Source organism: Theropithecus gelada, chromosome 4 (genome assembly GCF_003255815.1).
Source record: "Theropithecus gelada isolate Dixy chromosome 4, Tgel_1.0, whole genome shotgun sequence".
NCBI classification, from domain to species: domain Eukaryota; kingdom Metazoa; phylum Chordata; class Mammalia; order Primates; family Cercopithecidae; genus Theropithecus; species Theropithecus gelada.
The window spans coordinates 119,057,705-119,069,559 of NC_037671.1; the positions used below are offsets into that span (position 1 = coordinate 119,057,705).

General features: G+C 39.2%; 1 pseudogene; it reads right to left on the reverse strand.

Moving 5' to 3' along the window:
* The window catches only part of LOC112622645, a 59,200-nt pseudogene extending 50,451 nt beyond the window's left edge, over positions 1-8,749 (reverse strand).
* Positions 8,750-11,855: the final 3,106 nt, after the last annotated feature.

Consider the following 11,855-nt stretch of genomic DNA (forward strand, 5'->3'; position numbering starts at 1 on the left):
TACGTTAGACAAATTATTTATCATGACAAAGTGAGATTTACCTCTGGTATGCAAGGATATTCAAAATATGTAAATCAATCAACATGATACAACATATCATCATAATGAAGGATAAAAATCATATGATCATTTTAATTGATGCTGAAAAACTATTTGATAAAATTCAACATCCCTTCATGTTAAAAGAAAACTGAAGATAGAAAGAACATAACTCAATACAATAAAAGCCATATATGACAGGCCCACAGCTAGTATCGAACTGAATGGGGTCTGTAAGATTCAGTAAAAAACAAGGATGCCCACTTTCACCACTGTCATTCAACATAGTACTAGAAATCCTAGCTAGGGCAATCAAACAAGTGAAAGAAATAAGAAGTATCCAAATTGGAAAGGAAGAAGTCAAATTATCCTTGGTTGCAGATGATATTATCTTGTATTTGGAAAACCCTAAAAACTCCACCAAAACACTATTGTAACTGATAAATTCAGTAAAGTTGCAGAATACAAGATCAATGTACAAAAATTAGTAGCATTTGTACATGCCAAGGTAAGCAATTTGAAAAAGAAATCAAGAAAGTAATTCCATTTACAATTGTAACAAATAATAGTAAATACCTGAGAATGAACCAAGGAAGTGAAAGAGCTCTACAAACTATAAAACACTGATGAAAGAAATTGATGAGGACACCAAAAATGGAAAGATATTCCATGTTCATGGATTTGAATAATCAATATGTTAAAATGTCCATAATACCCCAAAGTAATCTCTATTCAATGCAACCCCGATCAAAATCCCTATTATATTCTTCACAAAAATAGAGAAATACAGTCCTAAAATTTGTATGGAACCACAAAAGATCCAGAATAGACAAGCTATCCTAAGCAAAAAGAAAAAAACTGGAGGCGTCATATTACTTGACTTCAAATTATACTATAGAGATATAGTCATCAAAATAGCAAGGTACTGGCATGAAAGCAGACACATAGAACAATGGAACAGAAGAGAGAATCCAGGCACAAATATATATATATATATGGAGAGAACAGTCCCTTCAATAAATGGTACTGGGAAAACTGGATATCCATAGGCAGAAGAGTGAAACTATACCCCTGATTCTTGCTGTATATAAAAATAAAAATGGATTGAAGACTTAAATATGTGTCCACATACTATGACACTGCCAAAATAAAACCTCGAGGAAACTCTTTAGTTTCTCTTTTTGTTTTAGTTTTTGTGCTTTTTTCCCACAAAAAGCACAGGCAGCCAAAGCAAAAATGAACCAATAGGATCTCATCAAGTTAAAAAGCTTCTGCACAGCAAAGGAAACAAACAACAAAGTGAAGAGACAGAATGGGAGAAAATGTTTGCAAACCACCCATCTGACAAGGGATTAATAACCAGAATATATAAAGAGCTCAAACAATTCTCTAGGAAAAAATATCTAATAATCTGATAAAAGCATGGGCAAAATATCTGAATAGACATTTCTCAAAAGAAGACATACAAATAGCTAATAGGTATATGAAAACATGCTCAACATCACTGATAATCAGATAAATACAAATAAAAACTACAATAAGATATCATCACATCCCAGTTAAAATGGCTGTTATCCTAAAAAAGAGCTACCATACAGTCCAGCAATTCCACTGCCAAATAAATAACTTAAAAAAAAAAAAAAGGAAATCAGTGTATCAAAGAGATATCTGCACCTCCATATTTATTGCAGTACTACTCACAATAACCAAGATTTGGGAGCAACCTAAATGTTCATCAATAGATGAATGGATAAAGTAACTGTGGTACATATATACAATGGAGTGCTAGTCAGCCATAAAAAAGAATGAGATTGTGTCACATGTAACGAAACAGATGGAACTGGAGGACATTACGTTAAGTGAAATAAGCTGAGGACAGAAAGATAAATTTCACATGTTTTTACTAATTTATGGGGGCTAAATTTTAAAACAATTGAACTCATGGAGACAGATAGTATGATGACAGAATGATGCTTACCAGAGGCTGGGACGTTGTATTAGTCCATTCTCACACTGCTGTAAAGATACTACCTGAAACTGGGTAATTTATAAACAAAAGAGGTGATATGGTTTGGTAGTGTCCTCACCCAAAATCTCATCTTAAATTGTAGTCCCCATAATCCCCATGTGTCACGGTAGAGACCAGGTGAAGGTAATTGGATGATGGGGGCGGTTTCCCCCATGCTGCTCTTTTGGTAGTGAGTTATCATGAAATCTGATGGTTTCATAAGTGTTTGGTAGTTTCCTCTGCATTCATTCTCCTTCCTGCCATCTAGTGAAGAAGGTGCCTTGCTTCCCCTTTGCCTCCTGCCATAATCTGAAGCTTTTTGAGGCCTCCACAAGCATGCAAAACTGTGGGTCAATTACACCTCTTCCCTTTATAAATTTTCCAGTCTCAGTGTGAGAACTAACTAATATAGTAAATTGGTACCATGGTAGTGGGGCACTGTATAAGGATACCCAAAATGTGGAAGTGATTTTGGAACTGGGTAAAAGGCAGACATTAACACAGTATTGAGGGCTCAGAAGAAGACAGGGAGATGTGGGAAAGTTTGAAACTTCCTAGAGACTTGTTGAATGGTTTTGACCAAAATGCTGAGAGTGATATGGACAATGAAGTCCAGGCTGAGCTGATCTCAGATGGAGATGAGGAACTTCTTGGGAACTGGAGCAAAGATGACTCTTGCTGCGCTTCAGCAAAGAGACTGGTGACATTTTGCCCCTGTGCTAGAGATCTGTGGAACTTTGAACTTGAGAGAGATGATTTAGGGTATCTGGAAGAAGAAATTTCTAAGAAGCAAAGCCTTTGAGAGGTGACCTGGGTGATCTTAAAAGCATTCAGTTTTATGGATTCACAAAGAGATAACTTGGAATTGGAACTTATGTATAACGGAGAAGCAGAGCATAAAAGTTTCAAACATTTCAGCCTAATGATTTAAAAGTAAAACCCATTTTCTGGGGAGAAATTCAAGACAGCTGCAGAAATTTGCATCAGTAACGAGGAGCCAAAATGTTAGTCACCAAGACAATGGGGAAAGTGTCTCCAGGGCATGTCAGAGGTCTTCATAGCAGCCTGTCTCATCACAGGCCCAGAGGCCTAGGAGGAATAAATGGTTTCCTGGGCTGAGCCCAGGGCCTTTCTGCTTTGTGCAGTCTTGGAACTTGGTGCCCTACTACCCAGCTGTGATTAAAAGGGGCCAACATACAGCTCAGGCCATTGCTTCAGTGGATGCAAGTGCTCCAAGCCTTGGCAGCTCACATGTGGTGTTGAACCTGCATGTGCACAGGGTCAAGAATTGAGGTTTGGGAACCTCTGCTTAGATTTCAGAGGATGTATGGAAATGCCTGGGCATCCAGGCATATGTCTGCTGCAGGGGCAGCAGAATGCCCCCACACAGAGTTCCCACTGGGGCACTGCCTAGTGGAGCTAGAGGGCCATCATCCTCCAGACCCTAGAATGGTAGATCAACAGACAACTTGCACTGTGCACCTGGAAAAGCTGCAAGTACTCAGTGCCAGTCTGTGAAAGCAGCTGGAAGGAGAAGGTACCCTGCAAAGCAACAGGGCCAGAGCTGCCCAAGACCATGGGAATCCACCTCTTGCATCAGTGTGCCTTGGATGTGAGATATGGAGTCAAAGGAGACTATTTCGGGACTTTAAGATTTAATGAATACCCTGCCTGGGTTTGGACTTGCATGGAGCCTGTGGCCCCTTTGTTTTGTCCAGTTTCTTTCATTTGGAATGGGAGCATTTACCCAATGCCTGTACCCCATTGTATCTTGGAAGTAACTAACTTGTTTTGATTTTAAAGACTCAGAGGTGGAAGGGACTTGCTTTGTCTCAGATAAGACTTTGGACTTGGACTTTTGAGTTAATGCTGGAATGAGTTAAGACTTTGAAGGACTGTTGAGAAGATATGATTGGTTTTAAAATGTGAAAAGGACATGAGATTCGGGAAGGGCCAGGGTGGGATGATATGGTTTGGCTCTGTGTCCTCACCCAAATCTCATCTTGACCTGTAATCCCCATGTGTTGAGGGAGAGACCTGGTGTAAGTTGACTGGATCATGCAGCAGTTTCCTGCATGCTGTTCTCATGATAGTGAGTTTTCACAAGATCTGATGGCTTAAAATTGGCACTTCCTTCTTCACTTGCTCTCTCCTGCTGCCATATAAGACATGCCTTGCTTCACCTTTGCCTTCCATAATGATTCTAAGTTTCCTGAGGCCTCTCCAGCCATGTAGAATTGTGAGTCAATTAAACCTCTTTTGTTTATAAATTACCCAGTCTCAGGTAGTTTTTTTTTTTTTTTTTGGTCTGAGATGGAATCTCGCTTTGTCATCCAGGCTGGAGTGCAGTGGCAAGATATTGGTTCACTGCAAACTTTGCCTCCTGGGTTCAAGCAATTCTCCTGCCTCAGCCTCCTGAGTAGCTGGGATTACAGGCATACACCACCATGCCTAGCTAATTTTTGTATTTTTAGTAGAGACAAGGTTTCACCACATTGGCCAGGCTGGTCTCGAACTCCTGACCTCAGGTGATTTGCTTGCCTCGGCCCCCCAAAATGCTGGGATTACAGGCATGAGCCGCCATGCCCAGCCTCAGGTAGTATCTTTATAACAGTGTGAAAATGGACTGATACAGAGAGTTTTAAAGGTTTTTTTTAATCAAATGAGAGAATTAAAAATTTATAACTAGAAGACCAATTAGAGTTGTTAATCTAACCATTTAATTTTATAGATAAAGAAATAAACAGATGCCAGTTTGCCCTGGCTCACTGATTTGCATAGGAATAGGCTTCTATTTATAAAGCACTTTTACATATATTATTTACTTTTTTCTCTCAACAGCCCTATATGAGACATTGTGATTCCTATTCCAAAAATGAGAAAATTAAGGATCATATATCATTTGCGACTTGCCTAAAACTCTAAGCTTGTACGTCTTATGCTCTTTTCCCCTAACCCTGTTAAACCAGATCAAGTCTCTGGAGATCTGAGTTCATTCAGTAACCAATGATTACCTGTGTGCCTGGCCATCTTCTGAGTTTAGGAATATAGCAGAGCACAATGTAGGCAAAACACTTGCTGTCATGGGACTTCTGTTCTATTGAAAGGGACAGATTAAAAATATAACAGGTGTGTGAAAAAGATAATTTTGATTATGATAAGTGTTTGAAGAAATTGAATAAGGTTCTCTAATAGAAGATGGCCTGATATGGGTAGGCAGAGGCTAAGGTTATTTTACAATCTTAAGTTTAGACACAGAAATCAGAAAAGGCTTCTTTGAGATGATATTTAAACTGAGACCTGAAAGATGCAAAAGAGCCAGCCACGTGAAAAGTCAGGAAAGTGTTCCTGGTGAAAGAGGACAGCAAATGCAAAATTACTGACAAGGCAATGAGGTCAGCATGGTTGAGGAGTGAGGGATACTGGGATAAGTAGAGGCCAGGTGTGTAGTCTTGTAGGCCATGGGAATTTTGGATTTTACTCTAAGTAATTCTGATCTTACGTCTGCTACTACGTGTCTCTGTGAATCTGGGCACATTGCTCTCGGGCTTCTTTGACATCAATTTTTTTTTTTTTCAAATTTGAATCTTGAAATTGTATGCTTACATGATTGTTGAGTGAATTTGTTCCTCTTCCCTCTGTTGTAATGATACCTGACCTACATTTTAAGATTTTAGTTTAGTACCAATTACGATAATAAATAAAGGGCTCAATCTTACATGTGCAAAGCATAACTTTGTTAGGAAGCTAACTAGATTTTTAGACACTGAAGATTACGAAAAATTCTTCTACTCAGCCAAAGTTACCTTATATTATGAGCTCCACCCTCACCCCAACCCAACAAACATAACTGTTTAGTCCCTTGGAAATTTTTGGCTTGTTAAAGACAAGATAGAGCTATTTATTATATAGCTTTAACCCAGGACATAGTACCCAATTCTTATTAGTTTACTCTATTGCAGTTTCTACTTTTCTTTTTTTTTTTTTGAGACAGAGTCTCGCTCTGTCGCCCAGGCTGGAGTGCAGTGGCGCGATCTCAGCTCACTGCAAGCTCCACCTCCCGGGTTCAGGCCATTCTCCCGCCTCAGCCTCCGAGTAGCTGGGACTACAGGCGCCCGCCACCACGCCCGGCTAGTTTTTTTTTGTATTTTTAGTAGAGACGGGGTTTCACCATGTTAGCCAGGATGGTCTCGATCTCCTGACCTCGTGATCCACCCGCCTCGGCCTCCCAAAGTGCTGGGATTACAGGCTTGAGCCACCGCGCCCGGCCTCTACTTTTCTTTACATCATAGTTTCAAACCAGGATCCCAGGTCTTTCCTGGTGATACTAGTTCATGGACTAATGAGGAAAAAAAGACAACGAGAGAAAAAAAGACTAAAATGATCATCTTTTGGATTTTATTATTGTTGTTTCTCATCTTAAAGCTGAATTTAAATATTCCTCTTTGAGAAATTAAATAATAATCATGAAACAGAATGAGAACCTGATAGCTTATTTCAAACCATCCTATCGCTTGACTTGGCAATGTCAAGTTCTTGCCTTTGACTCATGTTTTTGACTGTGTCTTCTTAACTATCTGAGGAACCTTATTTAAACAGCATATTAAATGTAGATACAGAGTACAGAATATCAAGTGTTACAGATTAACAATACACTTTCAGATACAGTCAAGCTGTCAAAACTGTCAGAACTATGAAAGCCTTCAAATAGAATATTAGTCCATTTAAAATAAAAGGCAATTTTGTATTTATAGATGCATTCCAAAAGAAACGTCAGCAGCTACTGAACATTTAGGACAGAAATACAGATATATTAATGTGTGTGTAGGTACATATGGCTTATGCACGTGTGCAAATATGTAAAAATATTATCAACCAATATTAATGAACACCTTTGAATTGACAGGTATTAGGCCAGATACTGGAGCTACAAAGATGGACAAACAGCCTTTCTCAAAGAACTCATAATCTAGAGAGGAGATGTATTCATGAACAACAAGCTAGACCACATTGTGATAAGGACTTATCTAATGGTGTGAAGAAGTGGGGTAGCAGAGAGGAGACAGCAATTAATCCTGCGGCATGGGAGACCTTCAAGAGAACAAAGTGACATTGCAGCTTGATCATAAAGGGTTACTGGAATTTTTCCAGGCTAAGAAGGAAATGAAGGATATTCCAGGCATGAACAAAAGCACAGAGAATTGACAGCACATATTGTTTAGGGGAAGAGCAAATTGTGGGAAATTAGCTTAGAATGGGGGTATGATACCCAAATAATGGAGTATGGAAGGTAGAATGTTAAGGAGACATCTCGCCAGATTAAAGCACTGAACTTCACTAGAGTCATTGGAGGAGCCTTTCAAAAGTGTTGATAGGAAACGGCCTAATTGGAGCTGGGGTAGAACACATTGGAGAAGGAGGAGACTGAACAGGCAGACGCGTCAGGAGTATGATCAGTAATTCAGGCTGAAGATGCAGCAGCAGAGGCAGGCCCTGAGCAGCAGGGAAAAAAAGGGAAAGTTGAGAGCCACAAATGAGGTAAAAAGGACCCACTGGTGACTGATTAGATGTGCATATGGAGGAAGGGAGAATGTGTGCTGAATAAATATTTATGGTGGGATAATATTTTATGTTTTAAATGATTTATTTCCTCATCCCACATACAAAATGCCTTGTTTTCCCTTGCTCAGTTAGCTAGGGCACTGCCTCCTCTTTGTCCTGAGTTAGAGCTATTGATGAAGAACCAAACAGAAAGAAAAATATCACTGTCACTGATATAAGTTCCAGAACAGGGTCTCAGTCACTTTTCTATTTCCAATATTTAAAATAGAGTCTGACACATCCTGGGGTCCAATAAATGTTTGTTGAATAAAAAAAAAAAAAGCTGGAAATTGAATTTCAAAAGAGAGTTTTGGAGATTATGGTATAGACAATAGCTTTCAGGCAAAAAGAGTTTTTGAGTAAATGGCAGCCTGGTTTAAACATCAAGAGCTGAGGTTCTGGCCTAAACTAGAGGCATACAGATAATTATATCATGCTGTGCAGATGATAATAATCTCACAGGCTTGGGTAGAGTGTGGACAGAGTTCTGAGCTGGACCCCTGGGGTTTAGGAGGGGAGAGGAACGATGGAACTCTTTGAAGAATTTGAGGATAAGTGGGAGGACTGAGGTTCTACATCCCTCTGGAATACAGAGGCGGTCCCTACAAGAGAGTAGATACCTGGATGGCATGGTTCAGCCCAGGACTGGAGAGAGCTCCCCCAGTGTCTAGTGACCCAGAGGGACACGGAAGAGCATCTTACCTGAGACGCAAGAGACAGCTTAGATCATTAATACATATCTGGGAGCCAGAGTCTAAGGGGAGAGAAGGATGGAACATTTGACATTTGAAAGTCTTCAGGGAGTATTGGGCAATTAAAAATTCAAAAGGAAAAGGGCTATGAGAAGTGTTTTGGGGGCTTCGAGTTGGGTTCCTTTTAGAATCTTTTGAGAGTCAATAAAGAATGGAATTCCTTTATAAGTACTTTTCATCTTTTGTATTCTGCTCCCTGAAACAACAAGACCTAACAATAGGACCTACAAACCATCTTGACCAAAGATGCAGCCATGTGAATCCCAGCTTCAGTAGCACAGCATTCAAGAGACCTGTGCCGAGGGAAGCACTTGAGAGGAATTTTTAGAAGTTCTTTCCTCCTCTTCATGGTGGTTGCTCTTGGAATGCATGTGATTACGAGTAGACAGAGGGAGGGAGTCTTATTTTCTAGTACTCCTAATAACAGTAAACATTCATTGAGTGCTGACTACCAGATCACCAATTCCTAGATAGCCATCTTCATAGTTAAAAATCTTAAAAAAATCAGGATATGTCCTTCAAACACAAATTACCAGTGTTTTTGTTTGTTAGTAGTACCAATAATGGCACATATTACTCTCAGTGGCATCTTAGTTTAATGAAATGCTGTATGCATCAGATACTATCCTGAGCATTTGACATGTACTATATTAACTTCATAATCACTGCCATTTAACAGATAGGAAACTGAGGCATGGAGAATTTTCATAGCCTGCTCAAGGCCATGCCTATCATGGAGTAGGCAGTTAAAGAAATCTTGCTTCAGAGCCCATGCTCACGCTCCTATACTCCGCTGTCTCAGGCTGGAGAGCCCAGGGTGCCCTCACAGAGAGGCCTCTCTGCTGATTTACGTGACTCACATTCTTACATGGAGTCTGTCAAACAATCTCAAAGTTGGCACTGTTTCTATTATTTAATATTTGAGGGAAATAATTTTTTTTTTTTAAAAAAAAGCTTAAGTAACTTAAAGTCACACTATTGGTAAGCAGCATTGGCCTGACTCCAAAGTCTCTTTTTTACCTGCTTAATAAAAACAGTCTTTGAGAGGCAATCTGCTCTATAAAAGAACAGGAAGGTAACACTCTAAGATAATTTTTATATTTAGATATTTTACAAAGAACCTGTGAAAATGTTAACTATGCTATGACTAAACCTCCAAAAGTATTTACTGTCTATATGAGATAGAAAAAAATGAGCATTTATGAATTTAAATATTGACATGGTTAGGCTTTGTGTCCCCATCCACATCTCATCTTGAATTGTAATCCCCTTAATCCTCATAGTCCCCAGGTGCCAAGGGAGAGATCAGGTGGAGGTAACTGAATCATGGGGACAGTTTCCCCCATGCTTTTCTCATGATAGTGAGTTGTCACAAGATCTGATGGTTTTATAAGGAGCTCTTCCCCCACCGTTCACTCTGCATTTCTCCTTCCTACCATCTTGTGAAGAAAGTGCCTTGCTTCCTTTTCACCTTCCACCATGATTGTAAGTTTCCTGAGGCCTCCCTAGCCATGCTGAACTTGAGTCAATTAAACTTGTTTCCTTTCTAAATTACCCAGTGTCGGGCAGTTTTTTATAGTATGAAAACAGACAAATATATTTGTTTAAAAAGCACATTTCCAGGTAGTGGGATTTGGTTACAGTTCTGTTTTGAAAGGTAACCAGAGTAATTTCAGTAAGATCTTGTATCCTGATGATAGTTGGCAATAAATGCATCCTGAGTTGGTTCCCTGGAGTAAACACACAACAAAGCAAAAATTCAGTTGAAACCAAAGGTGCCTATGAAATTCACATTTTGATCTTTATTATTTTATTAAAGATAATGTATCAATTTTTATCCTGATTATAGCAGTAATAATATTGATTTGCTGATCCTGTTATAAGACTTGCTATTTGTTCTTCTTTATTCAAATATATCTGATTCACAGAGCTTCTAAAGGACTAAGTTTTGTTTTGTTTTGTTTTGTTTTTTTTTTTTTTTGAGACGGAGTCTCCCTCTGTCGCCCAGACTGGAGTGCAGTGGCCGGATCTCGGCTCACTGCAAGCTCCGCCTCCCAGATTCACGCCATTCTCCTGCCTCAGCCTCCCGAGTAGCTGGGACTACAGGTGCCCGCCACCACGCCCGGTTAATTTTTTAGTAGAGACGGGGTTTCACCGTGTTCGCCAGGATGGTCTCCATCTCCTGACCTCGTGATCTGCCCGTCTCGGCCTCCCAAAGTGCTGGGATTACAGGCTTGAGCCACCGTGCCCAGCCAGGACTAAGATTTTTAAGATCATAAAGCTTTGAGTATTTTAATTCTGTTTTTCTAATAATTTTCAGACGTTATTACATTCCCTCCAGTGGCTGAGGTAGGTAAGGCTAATATTTAGATCACGGTTTTATAAATAACAAAACTCAGGCAAATAGAGGTTAACTTGGAAAAGGTCATTAGTATTGCTGGTAAACTTAGGGACAGATTTCTGGTCTTCATACTCAGACAGATGTGCTTGGCATTTGAAATGAGCTCTATATAAATGCCCACTTTTAATGTACTTAAATAAGATACTAGGCAAGTGGACTTGTTTAATAATCAACCAATCATCACAGATTGAGTTTTGGTTATCAGAAAAAGTGAAAGTTTCCAATACTAACGTTACATAATAGATGTTTATAATCTGTAAGAATCTATATAATCTTCATAGAATGAATTCATTGCTCTATTTGTCAAGATAAGTTTTTGTTAGGAGAAACATGCCATATATTGATTAGTATGTTTCAGGCACAAATTTATAAAGATAAGTCTTGGCTAATTCACTCTGACTGGTTCAAAAACAGCTTAAATGAGAAAGTGAATATAGATTTATAAGAGGAATTAATGCAAACTGCTCTAAAATTCCAAACTAGAATTTCAGTAGTCTATACTTCTATACTTTCATGTATGTATTATGGCATAACATTTATAAACATATTTGTGACAGTCCCACTGCATGGGAACACATTTGAAAAAGGATGGGTCCTAGTGCAGGTCCTACTCTCTGGCCCAAGCGTTCAAATGTCAGAGGGTGTGAGGGGCAAAATGAGGCTACAATAGGAGTGAGGTTAGGAGGGGATACCCTCTTGGGAATGTTTTAGAAATATGTGGGACTTGTCTTTGTTTTCTCATGTGTAACCTCGGCATTTGCATATTGAAATTCGTTTTTAAAAATTATAAATTGCTTTCATTTTATTATCTCTGGCACATTAGTTCAGACACTATGTTGATTTTTAAAAATTGAATGTATAGGCAAGCATATTATCTATAATTTCATTACCAGATAGTAACGGAGACATCTAAACCATCTTGGATACAGAGAAGACACTGCTTCTAGGGCATTGCTCTACATCAGGGTTCTCAGTAAGTGTGGCTTGCAGACTGGCACCTTCGGCATCAGCTGGGAACTTGTTAAGATACCAATCCTCGGGCCCCACTCCAGGC